We start from the raw sequence: 23,260 nt of genomic DNA, 5'->3' as shown, positions 1-23,260 counted from the left end.
CATTCCATTATACGGAACACTTATCTGTACCTTGGATAATTTGCATTCTCTATCCTGCGAAGTGAGCAGAATTGTCTCATCAACCACAGCCAGCAGCCTGTGATCTGACTTATTGAGATGATTTGCATATTCCTGAAGTAATCTGGGAAGTAAGCAGAAAATCAGCCTGGAAAAGCAAGAAGTTGGACTTTATCTCATCAGCTCAAGGTTTCAGTCCCAAACTTAACAAACTTATTAGCTTTCCCACTCCTCCTTTTTTGTCTTTAGCATATAAGCTACTTTTGTTTATTTGTTTTGTGTGTTTATTTGTTTGTTTGATTGATTGATTTGCTCTTCTAGGAAAAACAAGTGAATCTACAAAGAAAGGAACTGTTTGGAGCTTCACAATCTTCAGGAGACACATAGACATGGATAAAGAAGCAAGTACTTTGATAACCTTTGATCAATGAAGAGTCTATCAGGAATCCCTGGTTCTTGCAGGATACACGAAGTGTGGATAAGAAGATAGCTCTTCTCTGTACTAAATCTCTTTTATAGAATTTATGCCCCCAGAGGAATGAGTACCCTCAATACATACATTCTTACTTTTTGGAAATAAATGTAGACAGTGCTATTCTGTTTGCCTTTGACACAAGCTGATTGTAAATCCCAGCAGAGAATTTGATTGGAATATGATTACATTAATATTATTGTATTTTATGTAACTTGTGTTGTACGTTAGACCTCATCAGGATAGGGGTGAGTTAGAATTGTATTTGTTAAGTGCAACGTCATAATAATGTAATCATAGGTATGTAGAGTTAATGAATAAGCCATGCTTTGGGTAGCTTGAAACCATGTATTAGCAAGTTGTGAAATGGGAATAAATTATTTGTGGTTTATTGGTTTATTATTATTTTTTCTATTCCCTGTCTGAACCTCTAGTTCACTAGCATTTAACAATGAAAGGAAAATAAACATTGACCAAATTAGTTATGGTTACTCTACTTAAAACAATCTGATTTTTTTCTGGCTTTCCAGGAAATGGTTTACCATACAGTTCCTATAGTTCAGAATTTTATGTAGCTGCAAAAACAAGGGTCATTTTTTTGCAATCAATGTTTACTCTGAATGAATCTACAAAATATCTTTGTGTGTATGTGTGTGTGCAAGCAAAAAAATGTGCAGGTCAGTTCATAAGCTTCAGTCACAATTGATTTTAGGTTTTTATTCTTGTTTATTTCACACATTCAACAGCATAACACAGGCCCTGACCCAGTTGTTTTTATGGTCTAGTAGCTGCTTTAATCTTTTGTGTGAAAGATTAGAAGATGCTTCCAGCTGTTTCACCTAGAACCAACTTCAAAGCAACTCTTTGTGAATTGTTGGTGCAATATAAGAGTTCTGTTACTGTTTGCTGGGTAAACCTTTAGAGACATCTACAATGCATTTATTGAATGCTACACATATTCTAGCAGTGAGACTTTAGGAAACACTGAAAAGAAATGTGTTGAAGGACAACAAGAAAAAATGGCAGACAAAAGCCTGCTTTCCTTGCAAACTTGTATACTCAGCCAGCATGTGTGATGTTTTCTGTTGGCCATTCACCTACCTGAGATTTTAGCTGTGTCAATCTTTCCCCACAGGGAAACAGGGTCTAATCATCCAAAACAGATAAAATATTATAGTATGGGTGAGGATGAGCTTTTAAGGAGAAATAATGAGTGGTTTTTAAAAAACTACATATGTTATTCTTATATCCTCTGGTAATTTCTGTTTGAACACTTTGCATTTACTAGGTTATTGAATAAATTACTGAATATGTCTAACATTACAATAGAATTTATATGAATGAGCAACAATGCAATAAAACAGAAAAAGATGAGCCAAAACCTTTATAAAAGATGGGGCTGTTGGGTGGTTTCTCTACCCTGGGGTCAATATTATCTTGATAAATTTAGAATTCTCTTTTCAAAAAATCCTGACAAAACAAATAAAGAAAAAAACCCAATGTAAAATAAAACCAGTGAAATCAAACATTTATACTAATGAGTAAGGTGACCAGATGTCCCGATTTCGGCGGGACGGTCCCGATTTCTAACAATTTGTCCCGTGTCCCGGGGCGTTTTTAAAAAGTCCCGATTTTCTGGCTTCATGTTGAAAGCCCAGTGGATTTGCTTAAGAAATCCTAACCGGGGCAAGACAAAAGACACCCTGTCTAATCCCTCTCTCTGACTCAGTACTTTCATTGAAGATATTAAAACGTTAAAGCAACAAAACGGACCCCCCCCTGCCCTTTTACCTCATTTTATAAGAAAAGATGACCCAGTACCATAGAGCTCCAGGAAATACTTGGCTAGAGATGTCGGGAGTGCTCCTTCCTGGATTTTCCAGAGGGGAGGGGCACGGAGGTTGGAGGTCGGCTCGTGTGGGAAAAATGGTGGCAAAGTTTCTTTGAAAAATATTTCCCTGGGACTAATAATTTCACCATTTTAATTTGCTCAGTTCTTTGTATTAACATCTACATCATTCTGGATTGACTTGGAGTGTCTGCCTGCTGGTAAGTGAGCTGGGTTTTTTTCTTTTATTTTTTTAATGTATTTTAAAATATTATTTTATTTATTGTGCATAGGATTTTTTAAAATAGTTTTATTCTGTGTGGATTCTTTTCTTAAATTGTCTTAGACTATTTTAAAAAAGATTCTATCCAAAATAAATGGAAGTGAAACCATTTTTAAAAATTCTATGCACAATACTTTGAAATATATTGTGCATAGAATTTTTAAAAATAGTTTTATTTAAATTTATTCTGTGGAATAGTTTGAAATGTTTTACTTCAATTTATTCTGTGTGGATTCTTTTTTAAAATTGTCTTAGACTATTTAAAAAAAGATTCTATACAAAATACAAAATACCAGCTACAGTTATTCACTTAAGAACTGTGGCAAGAAAGGTGGTATAGTGACCAAAGTTAGAATGGCATTGAAAAAAGTGACTGATGACCATTTTTCACACTTAATGACCATTTTCACACTTAGCGACTGTTGCAGAATCCTCATGGTCACGTGATCAAAATTTTGATGTTTGGCAACAGTTACAATTTATATTTGTAAATTGTAGTTATGTTGAAATAAAAAAAATATTACAATACTATTTTTGCGTTATGTGAAAATTTTTGTTGCTCCGTATAAATTTTTTAATCAAGCCCCCCCTCCCCCCCCCCCGGTCAAAGGTGTCCCTCTTTACCAATCTGAAAATCTGGTCACCTTACTAATGAGTAATGACAGTGTTTATATGACACAAGAGTGTTAACACAACACTCTAAAAGGAGCAATGTACTTCAATCAGAAGATAATCCCAAACTTTAAAAGTGAAAAGATTGTCAGATTAATAAAGCTAAAACAGTAAGAACAATTAATGGAACACCTTGCCTTCCAGGGTTGTGGGTAATCTATCGCTGGAAGTCTTCAAGAAAAGATTGGACAATCATTTGTCCAGGATGGTATAGGAAGTCCTGCCTTGCAGGAGGCTGGACTAAATGACCTCCAAAAATCTCTGAGATGAAAGCATCTCAGTAAGCATCAAACTTAAAACACCCCATTTACTAATGATAAACTTTTGTGAATTGAAGAATAATTTATTTTATAGTGAAAAGTCTATTTCATTGTTTTTAAAGTACAAGTATTAAAAAGCATATGCATAACACAGAAATTAAAAAGAAATAAATGTAACGGTGGAACATCCAATTATATTCCATATTTTTATTTAATTATTGATCATTATTTCAGTTGTTTACAATATTGACAAGTTTAATAATCCAAAAACAACTCAAAGGAGCACTTGAATTCTCAGAAATAAGCAACACTCAGAAACCCTTCCACTGGAAGTACTGATTTGAGAGACTTGGAGGCTAGATCCACCCAAATCCAATCAAAAACATGGCCTCATTTGAGTTTCATTAAAACAGCACCAAATTGGGGGGAAAACTATATGCAGTTGTATTTTAAGAAGTTAGATTACCAAAATTCTAAATGAATGAATGAGCAGGGAAATTGTGGGGAAAGAGTGGTTTGAAAGAGAGGTAAACCTAAGTAACATTTTAGGCCCAGAAAAACAACTTTGTAGGATCCCAGCTGTGAATTAAAATAATAAATAAATAAATAAATAAATAAATAAATAATAAACAAACAAACAAGTTTTGTTTTTAACCATGAAGTGAAAATATTACAGCCAAAATCTCCCATTCCAAATATCATCCTAAATATAAAATAATTCTTTCCCTTAATCTTTTTCTTAGACAGAAAGCAGCAGCAGCAGCAAAAAACTGTCAAATAGAGACAGATTCTTTTGTGTGTTTTTGTTTTGTTTTCCTTGTTAACTTTCTGTGCCTGGTGCTATGAATTCCTGGAAGCTCAACGTGGCCCTTCCTATGTATGCTGAGGGTCTCTCACAAAGACATAATGATTCGATAAGGGAGCGGGTTCTGGTGGTAGAAGAATAATTAGACTTTTTACTCTCCCTGTTGCTCTGCCTCCCACATCTCTCTTGGCTGTACTCTTAAGAGCAGCTGAGCTGCAGCCAAGTTCTGCACACTCCCCACAGCCAGCAACTTCCTCTGAAGCTGCAGCCCATAATTATCACCAGCTGTTCAGAGTTGTCTGAGAGGAGTCCAAGCAGCATCTTCGTGCCCAGAGAGCAGTTCCATCTCCACCCCACCCCCCTACCGTCAGCTTGACTGCAGTGAAAAAGCTTGCAGAAACCTCTCCAAAAGTTTCGGGAAACAAAAACCAGGAGTCCCTGGGTTTGCTGTACTGCACCAAGAGAGGTGTTAAGTGGACAAGGCAGCTTGACTGCCTAGCCAGGAGCTACCTTTGCTTTAAACCAGAATCATTTACATGAATGCCATGTGCACATATGCCTTTTCTATGGCACTGGCTGCCAAGTCAGATTGACACTGCTTTACCCCATAAATCTGGCACGCTATTTTCATGGTATCTGCAAGTTTCCTTTGTAGAAGCATTACATTCCAGATGATCAGGCACTGATGGTGGAGCCCAACATAACGTCTTTCCCACTTGTCAGCTTGCCTGTGCTATCTCCGCCCCATCAATTATCTGAAGGAAGAATGCTGAGCTAGATGGATGGTAGGCCTGAGTCAGCAGTTTGGGTGTTCTTATGACAGTCGATTAAAAAAGAAAACATGCATTCAGGTAGAAACTATGTCCTGACAAGACACTACATCACAAACTAGCCAATCACCTTTTAGTCTACCGTGTTGTCTGAAGACAAGTCAGTGTGATTACTCTATCTATCTATCTATCTATCTATCTATCTATCTATCTATCTATCTATCTATCTATCTATCTATCTATCTATCCGCTTCATGAGCACGCACACCTTCCGCGCATGTGCTTTGTTTGCACGCACAGCTCACATGCATGCATGTGGCTTAGAAAATGTGGGTAAATAGGACAACATAGAACAGGGGCGGGGGCGGGCGGGCGGCACCCACAGATCACCACGACCGGTTCTCCGGAACTGGTCCGAAGTGGCTGAATACTACCACTGCCCCCCCCCCTCTCCAACTCAACCAAGTGCCCCTGGCAATTTTTAAAAAAACATTACACAATAAGAACAGGCACAAAATAAATATGCATAAGCAGCAGCCGTGATGATTGATTAACTAAGAGTAAAGCCAAATAACAGGGTCTTAACCAGTGGTGGGATTCAGCCAATTCACATCACTTCGGGAGAACCGGTTGTTAACTTTCTGAGCAGTTTGGTGAACTGGTTATTGGAAGAAATCATTAGGGCAGAGAACCAGTTGTTAAACTATTTGAATCCCATCACTGGTCTTAACACATTCCGAGCCATAGGCCCAGGACCTCAGCCAGGTTTCTAAAGTTTTGTGAAAAGCCAAGAGGGTTGAGGCCATTCTAATCTTCGAGGGGAGAATATTCTATAAGGCAGGGGCTACAGCATGATTTCTCATGAACTCTAAACATTAGATTAACTGAATAAATCATATGAAATATGTCATGGAAAAACAGCAGCAATGTTGATAAGGATAGATGCGTGAGTAAAATTATAAGGAGTCCAGTTAAACCAGAGGGAACTTTACCACTTGTGGCATTATATGGAAGCTATGTAATGAATCCTGAATGTCCATTTTTTTTGTAAAATCAAGAACTTTACATGGAAAAGAGCAGGCATATCCTTATTTCATTCTTTTTATCTTTGCAGCAAATCGTTCTCTTCCTGGGTGAAAGGTTTCTAGCTGCAAAACTGCTTCATTTTATATCCAGCAGGGACTATGTAAAATTCCTTGATGCCAGGAAGAAGGAATTTGTAACCTTTCAAATTTGTTGCGCTACAACCCCTCACCTTTGGCCATGCTGGTAGTTGTAGCTGAATAACATAGGAACAAGTTTAGTTTTTAATTTTTAATGGTCCTTCCTTCCTTCTTCCCTCCCTCCCAGTGGGATTCTTTGTGAAGCTGGCATTATATACATTGTAATAAATAAACCAAAGAAATCAGATTATAGCAAAGTGTGATGTGTGAACCCAGCTCAGTTTACTTCCACATGAAGTTAAGATCATGTGGGGCAAGATGTGTTCTCATAGACGTCATGAGAAGGTCCAACACAACTGCCTTATTATTTAAGCATGTAAAAAGAGAAAAGTCGCTCCTACATTAACACAGTAACCTCTGAAAGGGTCCTTGTGTTTGGAAGCCAAAATGTTTCATAGGAATTTTATATTTCCTTTTGTCACAATTATTTTTATGTGACTTTTTAATTCTGATTCTTTTTAGGCTCCAGTTCTATGAATGTTTGGACCTTTTTCGTTCAGTTCACATAAACGCCCGTAGACAAGGATTGTCTTAAAAGTCGTTGTCATCAGCCATTCTCAAAGGAAAGAAGTCTTCTCTGTTGCTCATGGATTACACATCAGCTTATAAAAAAGACTTGCTTTTGCTTAGGTAGGTGATTGTTCTAGGTGTAACAGGTATTTAAGCCAACCCTTCACAAGCCAGAAATTACTAATATGAGATTTGAATCTATTAACCTGGGCAGGTATTGGTATTTTTCATGCTGTGATTTGGAGGGAGGAAATAATAATGCCACACGTATCAAATCAGTAATAGCTATGTGAAGGAAGTTCCAGGACTACAAGGAAAAGGTTAAGCAGTTTATGAATCTTTAGAGTTATTGATTCTGTACTAAACTAGGGATTTAAAGTCCTATCTCTATCTTGTTTTATCTTGTTTTATTTTGGCCTGGAACAAATTAATACTAAACCATGATTGAAAAATCACAGTATTTGGATTCAGTTTATGTGACACTCAAATCAAATCATGTTGTAGTTTAGCATGCTAAATAAACCTCTTAATAGAAAGGAGAATTACTGAAATAAAGGAAGTTATATACTAAAGTAGGGAAATAATTTTATTCATGATCTCTGTAAAACATGCTGAATGGTATTAATCCAAGGTGTATACAAACATACGGAGGGAAGCAGGTGGTCCAAAATATGATCATATTGTGAGAAGTAGTATTATACAAATCAACTCAATAATTGTAGTTAGGCCTTTTAATTGCCAGAAGGTGAACACAGGTTGGATGTTAAGAGGGGAGAGAACAGGTACCCCCCCCCCCCAAGAAGATAGGTAGACAAATAATTACCAACTGGCCATCCTAAAACAGAAGAGGACCTGCATTGGTTCAACCAGCCCCTACACTCTTCACTACTCATCCCTGAGTAAAGAGAAAACTATACCAGCATGAAATATGATGTCCATGTTGCTAATCCCTATCTTGCTTCTACTGCCCAATCATTTGATCTCTCTCCAAAGCAATGGGTGACAAAGCCTAACAAATTTTACTTATGTTGAGGTTGCCTTCAAAGTAACATGCGCACGCACGCACGCACACACATCAGCTAGTTATGACTTAAGCAAATTTTACTGAGAGTTGGGGTGAGGTTAAGGCCACATTATGGGGACACATAATAAAAAATGTGTTGCCTAGAGTTACAGCTCCCAAGAAAAATGTGTGCAAAGGCACTGTGATTACTAAATGCTGGTAAATAATGGAAATCTGCACATGCTTAAAACCATTCTTAGCGGCATTATTTGGGGAATTGTGATCTTAAAATCAAACCCACGTTTGGCTCTTCTCAAATTTCTGCCCTTTTTTGTTCTCAGATGTAGAAAGGCTTCTGACTGGTGTAGGTTTTGGGATTCTGAACCTATGTTACCACTCTCTTTTGGGAGGGCCAAAGCTGTCACCAGCAGGAAACATACTGTGCTGGAAAAGCCTCAACCTGCTGCTGGTTCTTTGTGTGGAATGCTGGCTCAGCATCATTCCCCTTCCTTCTTCCCAGGCTGCTCTTTTCCCTAGTCGCTGTCAGGCATCCAGCTGCTGACAAGCAAAGGGGGAGTCAAGGGAGTTGGACTGGTTGGTTGCTTAGCCTTAGAATACTTCTGCCTTGTCCCTACAGATTTGCTGCTACCTGCAGCAGTTCTGCCATCTACTGGCCATATGCAATTCATACAAGAGAGTGAGGTTGGTACTAAGTGAATTTTAAATGGATCATGGTCTCCAGAGGACAAAAGAATTAGCCTCCCCCCCCCCCCAGGCGTCTTGTTGGCTTACAAATCACAGCCTTAAAATTCTGAATAAGATTAAATAAATGTGCAAAGTAAGTCAAAATACTTTCTGTCTTAGGAACATTGGCATTTCCCCCAACAAACTGAAAATCATTTCTACCCAGTGAACAAATCTGTTATCCAGATTTCTTCCATAACTGACATTTGCTGCCAATATAAGGAATGTGATTCTATTGTTTTCAGAACAATACATGCAATTCAGCAAAGCTATAATTACATCAGTGAGCTAAGAGGACTGTTTTCTTCAATAATCTTAATAATCTCCTTTGAGAGACATGCACACCCACATGCGCCAAATCCTATTCCTTTTGAACTATGTATGTTGCCTGTATGTATGTTGTGAGTAAGGATGGTACCAAATCACAAAATTGGCCTCCTGCCAATTACCTCCTTGCGACCGATTAGATCGCACAGATTAGGCCTCCTCCGAGTCCCATCTGCCAGTCAGTGTCGACTGGCAACTACATGGAGGAGAGCCTTTTCAGTAGTAGCTCCGACCCTTTGGAACGATCTCCCCGTGGAGATTCGTACCCTCACCACCGTCCAAACCTTCCGCACAGCCCTCAAGACCTGGCTATCCCGCCAGGCCTGGGGATAAAAGTCACAATCCGTCCCCACCCGAATGATGAATGGTATGTACTATTTTTTATTTATGTATTGTTCTATGTTTTATTGTCTTGTACTCCCCTCCCTATATATTGTAAGCCGCCCTGAGTCCCCTCAGGGAAAAGGGCGGCCTATAAATAATAATAAAACCTAAAACCTAAAACCTAAACAAAAGCAACTATGAGCATAACATTTCACTAAATTGGGGTTGTGGAGACAATTAGCTCATTTACTGCTTCTGCTTCTGCTGGGATTCTTATGTTAGCAAAGTTCCCACAGGAAGTAGAGGGAAGGCAGGAATGTGATTAAACCACTGGCTCAATATCCCTGATACTGATGTTTAGGTTAATAACATATACCGTATTTTTCAGAATATAAGACTCACCGGAGTATAATACACACCAAGATTTTGAAGCGGCAAATTTTTAAAAAAGTTTTGCACTCTGCAGACCTCCCAAAAATGGCCCATTTTTCCAGAAAATGGGTCATTTTTTGTCAAGGAAAAGAGCATGCATAGCCTTTAGGAGGCTTGTAGAGTGCTCCTGGGGACTGGGGGGGGGGCAAAAATGAGCACAAAATGGCCCATTTTGCATGAAAACAGGTGTTTTTTGTCAAAAAAGGGCATGCATAGCCTTTAGGAAGCTTATAGAATGCTCCTAGGGCTGGGGGGGGGGGGGCAAAAATTGGCTAAAAACATCCCTTTTTCTCTCATTTTTGCCTTCCCCAGCCCCTAGAAGCACTCTGGAAGCCTCCTAAATGCTATGCACGGCCATTTTTGCAAAGGGGGTGGAGTTTTGGGAGGCCAAAAATGCTGTATTCCGTGTATAAGACGCACCCAGATTATCACCCACTTTTTTGAGGGAAAAAGGTGTGTCTTATACTCTGAAAAATACTGTAAGTTATATTTGCTGCTGTTCATGTGGTGGGGACAAGGCAATGACAACAAATAATATGTTATGATAGGGAAAGTAACTAAGAGGGATTAAATAATCTCCCAGCATAACACTATATATCAAGGGAGGGTAGGCCGGGGTGGGCTTTAAAATTTCAGCAACGGGTTCTCTGCCCAGTTGCTGGGTGGGCCTGGCCATGGTGGGCGTGGCCTACTTGGCGTCCTCTACTGGGGGGGAGTGTTTTCACCTTCACCAGGCTCTGGAGGCTTTCATTGAGCCTCTGAGGGCAAAAACGGCCTCCCCTGGGCTCCAGAGGCTCTCCGGAGTCCGGAAACTTCCTGGAGACTAGTTTTCCCCCTTCCCAAGCCTCCACGTGAGCGCACTTACCTCACATCCAAAATGGGCCACATAGAGACTCCTGGGAGGGGCAGGATGCGCAGGCCCAGCCAGGAGTGGGATTAGGAGGTTCGCCAAACCGGCCATAATGTTAGCTACGGATTCTCCCGAATGCAGACAAACCTGTAGCAGCCCACCCCTGGAGGTAGGGATTGTATACATCCTGCATTTTAAGCATGAGACCTTTGATTTATGAATAATGTCTCTAGCTTGGTTCCCCCAGATTTCTCAGCCCTAGTCCTACAAAAACTTAATAGCCATGGATTGAATATGGAAGTGTTTGAATACAGAATCTATCCAATTTCTGCAGGAATCGTTTGATCAAGTGCAGTTCTGTTCTGTATATACTGAGCACTATGTTTCTTGTTCCGTTATACTAATCTTACCTCAGGAAAGGAAGCAGCTCATTAGAGACATGAATCTGCTTGTCAGGCCTGCAATTATATTCCTTTTAGAATTTTGGCCTGCCACACTTTCTCTTATTTCATGATGCTGTTTCTTTAGTATAGTTGATGGGAGGAGGGAATAGACAGGAATGAGATTGTGGAATGTATTGTTTTCATTCTTTACTAGAAGCCAAGGTCATCCTTTGTCTCCGCACCAGTACAATGACCGGAAGCAGCTGGTTGTGGATGCCAGCGTGGAAGAAGAAGATTGGACCATGTGATGGATTGTGGGTGTGGGGACAAGATCATGAACTTTTAACTGGGTGGAATTCTGATGTCATTTCTAGTATTGGGATTAACACAGATGTCTGCTTTATTAAATTGGAACTTTAAGGATCGTTTGTCTTTGATTCTGATTTAATTCTACATGATACTTGGAACGCTGACATTATCCCAATACTCTCTTCAAAATAAATCACCAGCATCCCTCCCTCACGGGGGTGGTGGTGGTGAGGGTTGCTGTTTCCCAACTGCTGAGCCACCCGGTCAGCGTAAAATATCAGCGAACAATTAGGAGCTAGCCTTTTGAGATAAGAAGCTGAGATGAGACGCAACTCTTCAAATCTTCAAAGGTAAAAGCAGTTTCGCTTTTAAATGTATTGCTGCTGGCAAGAAGCCCAGCCTGTGGGGGATGGAAAGAAGAGGAATGAAGAGGAATTCTCAACACGGAGAATTCCGTGTTGAAAGGATGGCATGAAGATCTGATGAATGGAGAGCCAAGCCACCTTCAAGCAGTTAGCTCCGATGGCCTTCCCAGACCATTCTGGACAACTAAATGGGAGTGCATACTACCTCTCCTTCCCCCCAGCCAAGGCTTGGGAAAACCCCTGGAGTGGAGATTTTCTCTCCTTCCAAACGGGGACAATTGAAATGAGCCAATGCCCTGCAACTGAGTTGAAGACAGAATCCCTAGCAAAATGGGATTTTCAACCCAGCCAGCAAGAAGGGATTTGGCCAGCATCTTTCACTTGCCAGCCACCAGAAATTGGGCTGCAGCTAGTGGATGAAGCACCACTAAATTGGATTTTTTTCCCAGAGTATGGATAGTTAAGATGCCAGTGGGTACCTCCAGAACCATCAACATGGGAAAGTCCCTCAAGCCAGCAGAGGGGCCCTTGGGCCAGAAATCCTCCAAGCCAGCAGAGGGGCCCTTGGGCCAGAAATCCTCCAAGCCAGCAGAGCAGCCCTTGGCACATAAAACCCCTAACCAGCCATCATTGGGTAAACTGCAACCTGTGAATAAGACACCCTCGGGATGGGTCTTAATCCCAGGTCATGAATGGAAGGGATTCCAATTGGTACCTGCCCTTCCTCAGCAGATGGCACCATGGCAGACAACTGGGCAGTGGCCAACTGAGGGATTGACCCTCCCACCGGTTCCAGTCTCCCCTGCAATGCCCCAAAAGATTCTTGCCAACCTTCCTACAGAGAAAGGTTCTCAACCATGGAAGAAGGGATTACCAAGGGGCAAGCGACAGAATGGATGGTGGAAAATTGTGATGAGGCGGTTCCTAAGTTAGAGATGTAACTAGGTCCCTTTCCTTGTGGGGACCAATAAAATGCCACCTTTGCTGTCAACTTGGCCACAAAGTGTCAGAGTGCTTGGCTCCAGCCCCAATGCCACAAATGTGTGCACCAACCGCCACGGCATTAAAGAGAAGGTCCCAGATGCCACCACAAAAGAGTCATTTGGGCCAACAACCTCTAGAAGAGGATCCCCAACTGTTGTCACTCAGCAGAAGTTTGCTGTGAGTTGAGTCAGGATGCAGGAATGTTGCTCCAGCTGTTGCTCGTTAGTGTCGTCTTCTGGAGACTGATGGTGCCACGCCCTGGTTGCAGAAGTCAATGTTCGTTTGTTCATTCATGGTTCGTCGTGTGGTTCAGCGTTTTGAGATTCAAAGAGGCATTTGGATAAGTGATTTGCTTTCTATAAACCTGATTCAAAGAGGCACTTGGATAAGTGATTTGCTTTCTGTAAACCTGGTTTGCTGTAAGAGCTTTTGTTTTTGCATTATAACTTTTTTGCCGGAGACCTTATCTATGTTTATTTTGGGCTCGCAGCCAGCTTGAGCCAGGACTGATAAATATCCTTCCTTTGAAGTTCTGTCTGACTGCCGTTTGTGAACAAGCAAGGAGGGGGGTCAGAACACCAACTTAAGGTGATGAAGAGTCCTACCAAGGGGGAGGCCTCGGAGTAGGAAAAGGGTCAACAACCTCTGGAAGAGGACCCCCCAACCTAAGGTGATGAAAAGTCCTACCAAGGGAGGCCTCGGAGGAGGAAAAAAGCAAACACCCCCTGGAAGAGGATCCCCAACTTAAGGGACAAAGAGTCCTACCAAGGGGGAGGCTCGGAGGAGGAAAATGCTGAAGATGACCCTATGGTGAATGCACCCATCCGCCCCTTCGCCTTTCAAGTCAATCTCCAAGTGCCTAAGATGGGGTTGGAGGGGGAAGTTGAAGCGGTTGTGAGCATCAGTTGCGCTCGATGCTTAATCAGCACATCGATTGTCAAGCAACTAGTCATAAGCACAAGACCTCTAGCCTGTCCCATTCAGGTTGAGCAGGTAGATGGAACGCTAATTGGAGGGGCCCAAACCACGCTAGTAACTGACCTGGTGAAGTTACAAGTGGGCCGCCACTGCGAGCTTCTCAGATTCATTGTGGCTCCGGAGATGCCAGAGAAAATAATCTTGGGGCTTGCATGGCTTGACAAGTGGAAGCCTACGATAAAGTGGGAAGACGGTGGTAGGAAATTGATGATGATGGTTGAGCCACTACCACCGGTGAAGGAAAAGGGCCAGCCAGGGATGATTAAATCCAAGAGCCCAGAACCTGCCGCAGAGACAAAAAACCCAACTGTCCAACATTCCCCAAAAACTTGTTGGGGAATGTTTTGTCGAGGAAAACCGCAGCATGACAGTAATGGAAGCCAGGATAAGCTGATGACACCTGTGAAATTGGCACTCCCAACAGACCAGTCTCCTGGACTGCTACAACAAGTGGCCAGCCCTAACAGACCACGGGAAGAGGTTGCAATGGACTTCATCGTGCAACTCCCAGGACAGCAGTGGAAACAGAGTAATCTGGACAGTTATAGACTGGTTTCCAAGCAGGCGCAGTCATTGCTTGCTCAGAATTTGCCATCCACAAAGAAATTAGAGAAAATGTTTTGTGAAACACATTTATCACCTGCACAGATACCCAAGAGAATCATTTCAGACCGCAGAGTCCAATTCACAGCCAAGTTCTGGAGCCAAGTCCTCAGATCTATTGGGTCCACACAAGAACTGAGCTCAGAGGTTCATCCCAACATGAACTGCACAGCAGAGAGAGCCAATGCGGTAGTGGAACAATACATCCAATGTTTTGTGGACTATCAGCAAGACAACTGGTCAGACTTGCTACCCCTTCGCCGAAATGGCGTACAACAATGTGGTTCACAGCAGCACTGGATTACTCCTTTCCAGATTACCAGTGGCATGGAATTTGTTCCCATGACTGAGCTGCCTAGAGAACCTCCCTCCTAAATGTCTTTGAATGAATGGATGGACATGCTAAAGAAAGGATGGGAGAATACGAAGAAGGCTCTAGCAGATGCAGCAGAAGCCTACCAGAAGCAAGCTGAGAAACACCGCTCAGAACCCCTTTCATGTGGGGGACAAAGTTTTTGTGTCTACCAAATACTTAAGATTAGGAATAACTAGCAAGGAATTTGGTCCAAAATTTCTAGGTCCATTCCCAATAGTGAAGATAGTTAACCATTTACAGTTCAGCTCAGTCTACCCAGAAGTCTAGGGAAATTTGGCCAGAATTTCATTGTAGCTTGTTGAAACTAGTAAATGGGTCTAGCATAAGAGCATCCACCCAAGCTCTCTCTCCTCCTATAGTGATAGAAGGGAAAGCACCATCTAACCAGATAGAAGGGGAAACACAATCTGAGGGGGAAAAGATTGTAGACTCTAGGTTGAATAGGAGTCGCTTGCAGTATTTAGTGCAATGGAAGGGTTACCCTTTGTCTGAAGCCTCTGGGTGAAAAGTTGGAACTTAAAAGTGGAAAAGTTAGAAGAACAATTCCACAAGAAGTTTCCCGATAAGCCAAAGGGTCCCCTGGGGGGGGAAGTAGGAGGTTAAATTTTTTATATGTTAACTTTTACGTTGTTCTCTTTTCAGGAAATGTTTTTCTTCTGAGGAGAGGCCACCTGTCAGGCCTGCAATTCTATTCCTTTTAGAATTTTGGCCTGCCCCACTTTCTCTTATTTCATTATGCTGTTTCTTTAGTATAGTTGATGGGAGGGGGAAATAGACAGGAGTGAGATTGTGGAAGGTATTGTTTTCATTATTTATTAGAAAGAACGTTGGTCTTACCTGAATGTGTCTTTTAAGGGGAAGAGAGGGAGGTGGTCACGTGTGGGTATTATCAAAGCCTGATTGGTCCAAAGACTGAGAGCAAACTCTTAAATACTGGTGCCTTCCAATCCCAGCCCAGTTTCCTCGAAGGTGAACGGTATAACTGAAACAACAAAACAACAACAACAACCCCCCGGGAACCACCCAGGCCCTCCCTTTGGCCCCAAAGGAAAACACTTGGGACGGGTCGTGACCACTCCCTCTCTTCCCTTAAGACACGTTTAGGTAAGAGCAACGATCTTTTTTCCAGTGGAAGAGAGGGAGTGGTCACGTGTGGGACATACCCAGCTTTAGTCCCAGGGAAGGAGAACAAGGTATTATTTATTTATTTATTATTAGACTTATATACCGCTTCATAGGGCTTTCAGCCCTCTCTAAGCGGTTTACAGATTTTTAGCAAATTGAGTCAGCAAATTGCCCCCACAGTCTGGGGTCCTCATTTCAACCCACCTCGGAAGGATGGAAGGCTGAGTCAACCTTGAGCCGGTGAGATTTGAACTGCTGAACTGCAAATAACAGTCAGCTGAAGTGGCCTGCAGTACTGCACCCTAACCACTGCGCCCCTTGGCTCCTAGGTAGCCCTATCCCTGGGGTTGTGGGGGTGCCAACTCCTACTTCAGCTGCCGGAACGGCAGCTTCATTGCTTTAAAACAGCCGAGAGAAGCGGCAGCGGAGTCACAAGGTGCGCACGAGCCGCTGGCGGAGCTGCTGCTTGATTCAGGTGGCTGCCGCATTCCTTCTTAATTTGTGATCTCTGCAAGTGGTTCTCGGGGGAGGGAGGTGCGTGCCTGGTGCCGGCGTGGCTTCCCCCGACCTTGCCTATAGCGGCACGGGCTCCTGGAAGCCCAACAGAACCGCTGGAGTTTGCATCGGCCTCCAGCGGCTTCGGAAAGTTCCGGCAGCCATCTTGGTTGGCCATACTGATGTCATTTCTAGTACTGGGATTAACACAGATGTGCTAAAATGTCCTGCTTTATTAAATTGGAACTTAAGGATTGTTTTGCCTTTGATTCTGATTAATTCTACATGATATTTGGAATGCTGACATTGCTATAACTATGCACCATATTATATTTTATTATATAAAGTTATCCTATATATAACTGAATAAGTTTTATAGCAAGAAATTATCAGTTTCCAGTTATTTGTTTCTAGGAAAAGTAAATTATGAATAATTGCTAGAATCCCCTAAAGCCTCCCCAAAGCAAACTCCCTCAAAGAACCAGTTAGTCTAGTGAAGCACCAGACTAGAACCAGGGGACTATGAATTTTAGTCCCAATTTAGGCCATGAAAGCAAACTGGGTGGTTTTGAGCCAATCACTCTCTCTCAGCCCAATTCACCTCACAGGGTGTTGTGGAGAACATAGGAGGCAGAATGAATGTAGGTGTGTTCCTATGTTTCACCACCGTGAGTTATTTATGAAATAAGAAAATCAGGATAAAAAAAATCTAAAAAACCCTCAAGTTTCAATGTTTCATAAAATTTAGGCCATACCAAGTGAGAATTCACTTGGTGTAAAATTTTAAAATGTAATCTACATAAACATTAATCCTAAAGGACAGTATGGCCACAGAGTGAAAGCAGATGATCTTAAACTTTTCTCCCAGAATCTTATAGTCATATCATATATGATATACATTATATAAGCTTTGAACAGATTAAATATGCTATTGATTTGCTACTAATATAAAAGCAACTCTGCAGTCAAATGCTGTGCATTTTTCCTGTAACAGAAGGCCAGAAAGGATTGGATGGGGTAATCTGAGTTGATATATGATCCTCATTCCTAGTGCACATGCAGATTCCATATCTGAATGTGGATTAAACTTGACATGTCAGAAGGAGCTTGCCTGCTGATTTATTACAATTCTGTTGCAAATAACAAACATCCATACTGAGGGTTTGAACATGGAATATCATTGAAGCACACAACTTTGCAAAAACTATTAAGAACAAAGCCATTAAAAAAACATTTCAGCTATATTGAATTCAGGGGAAACCATTTAGGAAGATTCCCCAGGAGAAAAGTATAGCAAAATTCATCTGTATATTCCTACCAAAAACATACTACATTTGTCCACCTTAACTGAAAGACTCTGTACCAGGGGTCAGCAACCCGCGGCTCTGGAGCCGCATATGGCTCTTTCATCCCTCTGCTGTGGCTCCCTGTTGCATCTTGGCTCCACAATGATAGGGCTTTTGGTTAGGACAGGTAGAGGAAATAGGATGCTAGGCTAGGAACTTTGCCAAAATGTAGTTATTAGCTAGTAAGTTTGTTTGTTATTTATTTTACAATAAAAATGTGTTTCTTAGAATATACCTCGGGTTTATTTTCTTAATTATAAGTATACTTCAAGGAAAACCACGGTTCATCCTTCATCAAGCACAGGGCTGAATTTCACCCCTGACACCTTTGTGGCTCTTTGAGTGTTTAAGGTTGCTGACACCTGCTCTGTACCTTAACTCTTCCATTGAAATCATTGAGACAAAATAATTTTCATTTGATGACAACGTATTCCATATACAAAAGCCTGTAGAATACAATGAAGCAGAACTGGCCATGTGTACAAGTGCCTACAGCATACAGTATATACATATTCATATCCTGAATGAGATTCTAGAAACATATTAAATTGAATGGGATTAGAGAAATAATGAAAAAGCTGCTACTAAAAAGACACTTAAGGATGATAATGTACTTATGTTAGTAAATATATACTTTCTTAAATAATTCTAAATAGTATATGAGTAGAATATGATTATCCCCATATGTCAATATATTTGGTCAGACAATTATAATATAAGAACTTAATTGAACAGGCTAATTCTTCAAGGATTATCTTTATACTCATGGAGACCTATGAAATAGTATTCATGTTCATCAAAAACGTGTCCTATATTGCTACTTGTTTTCCCCAAAAGATTTTGTGACATCCTTTATTTCCAGAGACCTTATTCATTCATTTTGAGGCTTCTCTGATTTTTCCTTCATTGCTTTAGTTAAGTCTGTTTTTATGGTTTTTGAGATATCACTGTGTGCTTTATTCCCAGTTAAAAAATTAAATTATTAAACCATGTTGCTCTCTACTCTTCAAAATTACAAAAACAAATGAAGTTATATAATTTGAAATATAAATGATAATTTTTCATTTCAATCCCAATCAGAAGTACAACAGTTTAGACTTATAATAATCATGTTCAAACATATTCAGATTATAATTACTTTCCTCTAGTAATGATAGCTCATATGATTGGATGATTGCCTATTTGACTTTGATAAGTCTCAGAGTCAAAGTAGAGATAATTACAGACATCTGTTTTTTCTGGAAAATAAAACCCTGGAAAATAATATTTAAAGTGACATCTGCAGATAGGTTAAAGAAAACATTTTACATATTAAAAAAAGGACAAAAATGTAGCAAAGAATTGAATTGACCATTATGTTAAAATGGAAGTCGGAGGAGAGCTACTTTAATGTAATGATTTGAATGCTAGATCTGAACTGAAAATCATCTTGCTTCAAATACTGAATCGTTCATGAAACTCAGTATAATTTTATTTAATCCAGTCATTCTAACCTATTTTATAGACTATTGTTAGTAGATACTGTAACTGCTGTAAAGCAGTGATCCCCAACCCCCGGTCCGCGGACCGGTGCCGGGCCGTGGAGTACCTGGCACCGGGCCGCGCAGCGGCCGGGGGCCATGATCGCTGCAGCGGCCGGGGGCCATGATCCCTGCTGCCTCTTCACCCACACTCGCCAGCCTGAGATCAACCCCGGGACTCGAACCTGAGAGCCGCCTCTCCGGTCCAAACCCCACTCCCACCCCCGGCCGCCCGCCCGGCCGCCTTGGTAAGCCTGTGGAGACGGAGCGCGTTCGGTTCGCCGCTACCTGGGGCGCCGTCCCCATGACATCACCGCGGAGTCCTTGCCTCCTTCCCTGGCGAGGCTTTCTCCCCGCCAGCCAATCAGAGGCCAGTCCCTGGGCAAGCGGGGACAAGTTGCTGGCCGGACCGAAGCAGAAGCGGGAGCTTGGAGGGGGGGGAGAGATGAGAGAGGAGCTGAGAGAGCGAGGCGCTGTGGGGGGCGTGTGGCAGCTCGTTCCACAGCGGACTAGGCGCGCCGCGGGCTGCCAACCCCCCCCCACACACACACACATACACACACTGCCTCTCTGGCAATTGGCTGCCCAGGAAGGGAGCGGGGAGCTTTCACAGATAGGACGTGATGGGGTTTGTTTTCTTCCCCCACTCCTGAGCCCCCCTTTTTTTTTTGCTTGCCTTCTGGGGTCTCCGCCGTGGAGCAGCCGAGGTCAGATGGGGAGGCGGAGAGAGAGAGAGAGAGAGAGAGAGAGAGAGAGAGAGAGAGAGAGAGAGATGGGCGGGTGGCAGCTGTCTGTGAAACATCTTCCCCTCCCCACCTCCTGGGCAGCCAATTGCCAGAGAGGCACGGTGGGGGTGGTGGGGGTGGAAGGAAATAAAAAGAGAAGTTGCCCTTTCATTTTGCAATCTCTCTCTACGACCTTGTTTCATTCTCTTCCCTTTTGTTTCGTCCTCATTTCTCAATCTCAGCAACTTTAACACTTTTGGACTTCAACTCCCAAATTGCCCAGCCAGCTAGAATAGATAGATAGATGGTGGATAGGTGATTGATAGATAGAGAGGGATGGATGGATGGATGGATGAATAGATAAATAGATAGATAGATGATAGATAGATAGAGGATATATACACATACATGCAAACACACATACATACACAGAGAGAGAGAGACAGAGACAGACATGGATGGATAGATATCACAGAAGTGAGTACACCCCTCACATTTTATCAATATTTAAGTATATCTTGCAGCAGTTTAGACATTAATGGCTGGGGCCATGATCGTGCAGAACAACGCCCCCCACCCCTGCGCGCGCTCAGCGGGCCATGGTAAAATTATCAAAGGCTGACTGGTCCGCGGCGATAAAAAGGTTGGGGACCACTGCCATAGAGCTCCAGGAAATAGTTTGGCTAGAGAAGTAAGGACTGTTCCTTCCTGGATTTCCCAGAGGGGAGGGGCACGAGGTTGGAAATCGGCTTGTGTGGAAAAAATGGTGGCAGTTTCTTTGAAAAATATTTCCCTGACAATTTCAATTTCACCATTTTAATTTGCTCAGTTCTTTGTATTAACATCTACATCATTCTGGATTGATTTGGAATGCCTGCCTGCTGATAAGTGAGCTGGGTTTTTTCTTTTATTTTTTTAATGTATTTTAAAATAATATTTATTTATTTGCATAGGATTTTTTAAAATAGTTTTATTCGTGTGGATTTTTTTTTAAATTGTCTTAGACTATTTAAAAAAGATTCTATCCAAAATAAATGGAAGTGAAACCATTTTTAAAATTCTATGCACAATACTTTGAAATATATTGTGCATAGAATTTTTAAAAATAGTTTACTTCGATTTTCTGTGGTAATAGCTTGAAATGTTTTACTTCAATTTATTCTGTGTGGATTCTTTTTTAAAATTGTCTTAGACTATTTAAAAAAAGATTCTATCCAAAATACAAAATACCAGCTGCAGTTATTCACTTAAGAACTGTGGCAAGAAAGGTGGTATAGTGACCAAAGTTAGAATGGCATTGAAAAAAGTGACTGATGACCATTTTTCACACTTAGCGACCATTTTCACACTTAGCAACCGTTCTAGCATCCTCATGGTCATGTGATCAAATTTTGATGTTTGGCAACAGTTACAATTTATATTTGTAAATTGTAGTTATGTTGAAATAAAAAAAATATTACAATACTATTTTGTGTTGTATGAAAATTTTTGTTGCTCTGTATAAAATTTTAATTAAGACCCCCCCCCTCCGCCCCGTCAAAGGTGTCCCTCTTTACCAATCTGAGAATCTGGTCACCTTGTGCAAGTTATATATTATTCTATGTAAGATGAAAAAAATAAATTCAGGCTTAGATTTTAGGTGTTCCTCTCAATCCTCCAGCTACATTCTACGTTATGAACTTCAATGTTTTTTATTCTCCAAATAAAATGTTTAATTTCTCTTTACAATGGAACTCTGGAATTCATTTTCTGACTTTCACTGTCATAAGTCATTAAAATGCCTTGAGTTGGCCCTGTCTTTTGCACAATCAAATTTAAGAAAGAAAATAGTACTGCTATTTTAAGTGATATTGCACATGCCTTTGTAAGATTAGTTTTGGGTATATTTAGATGTTTGTTTATTTATTGGTCCTGTCTCCAGAATAACTCTGTGCCTTCCAATTAGCAAACAAAACTACAAAATAGAAGGGAACAAGAAGGAACAACCAAGGAAACAACAGGATGGCAAATCTCGGCCAATAATACAAAAACATATATAACCAACATTGAGTAAAATATTCCTGCCACTTAGGCAAGGCCCCTTGGAGAAGAATTGGGTCTTCAGGCCCCCCATAATTCTTTTCCACCCAGATTTCAGCAGGAACATCATTTCAGAAGGCAGGCACTGCAAGAGAGAAGGAGTGGTGTCTGATTCCTGATAGAAGGCATTAACTGAAGGAACTTGTAATGTGTTCATTTTGCCAGTTTGTATGGGTCAAAGACATCACAGCACATAGATAGACCTTTAAATAACCAGGTCTTATTAAATATTTTAACCCAAACATTTAGGATATACTTTGTTCTCTTTTTCCCTTTCAACTTCCTCAGAATAATAGACAGCAAGAAAGTTAAACTTTGCCACCCATGCCTGACTTTATACTTCTTGAAGAGAAGTTACTTTGGGAATTGCAAGAAGGGACAAAATGTTTTAAGGGACAGAGAACAATCAATTTGTTCTCTGACACAAGCTGACGCTTGACGCTTGTATAACTGGGATTGCCCAGGTATTTGTGTCAATATTTATTTTATTTCTTAAAAAAAACCCCACAAATATTTCATCATTTGTCAATCATTAAGACATTGAAGTACAATTTTTTTTATGTGCCCCTCCCTCCCTCCACCCCCAACCCCCTCCTCCTTCCCCCCCCCCGACTTCCCAGAACCCGTACACGGTATGGATTTTTAACTAACACAGTCTAAAATCTATTGAGAAAAAAGAAATAAAGAAATTAATGACATTCTACATTGATTAGCTTCTTCTTACTGAACTAACTTTTAACAGTTTAAATCATTTCTGATCTTAAGCATAGGCTAACTGGAATTTCTTGGTCCCGTATTTATTTTGTATATAGTCAATCCATTTTTTCCAGTCTCGTTTATATCTCTCATTTGAATGATCTTTGAGATATGCCGATATTTTAGCCATCTCGGCTAAGTTTGTCACTTTCAATGTCCATTCTTGGATTGTAGCAAGTCTTCCTTCTTCCAATATTGCGCCACCAACAGTCTTGCTGCAGTTATCAGGTGCAGAATCAAATTAGTCTCTACCACTGTAAAGTCAGTACATATCCTAGTAAAAATAACTGAGGAATAAACTTTATCCTTCTTTTAAAATATTTTGCATGACCCACCATATTTTTATTCAGAATGCCTTAACCTTTTGGCAGGTCCACCATATATAATATGTAGCATCGAGAGAACCACACCTCCAACATTTAGGCTGTACATTCGGATACATAGAAGCCAACTTTTTAGGATCTAAATGCCATCTATAGAACATCTTGTAAAATTTTCTCTCAGATTTTGAGCTTGTGTAAATTTCACATTTCTTACCCAAATTCTTTCCCATGTATCCAACATTATTGGTTCCTCAATATTTGAGCCCATTTTATCATACAATCTTTAACTAATTCTGTTTCCGAATCCATCTGTATTAATACATTATATATCCTCTTTATATGCATTAAGCTTTGATCTCTTATTTGTTTAAA

General features: G+C 40.9%; 1 long non-coding RNA gene across 2 annotated transcripts in view; it reads right to left on the bottom strand.

Moving 5' to 3' along the window:
* The window catches only part of LOC116513593, a 46,213-nt gene that overhangs the window by 2,764 nt on the left and 20,189 nt on the right, over positions 1–23,260 (bottom strand). For both annotated transcript variants that reach the window (XR_004256005.1, XR_004256004.1), the window contains exon 2: positions 31–142. This is a non-coding gene — a long non-coding RNA (uncharacterized LOC116513593). The remainder of the gene's footprint in view (positions 1–30; positions 143–23,260) is intronic.

Source organism: Thamnophis elegans, chromosome 9, assembly GCF_009769535.1.
Source record: "Thamnophis elegans isolate rThaEle1 chromosome 9, rThaEle1.pri, whole genome shotgun sequence".
Taxonomy (NCBI): domain Eukaryota; kingdom Metazoa; phylum Chordata; class Lepidosauria; order Squamata; family Colubridae; genus Thamnophis; species Thamnophis elegans.
Note: the sequence above shows the minus strand (reverse complement) of the source record. Positions and strands in the feature narration are given on the sequence as shown.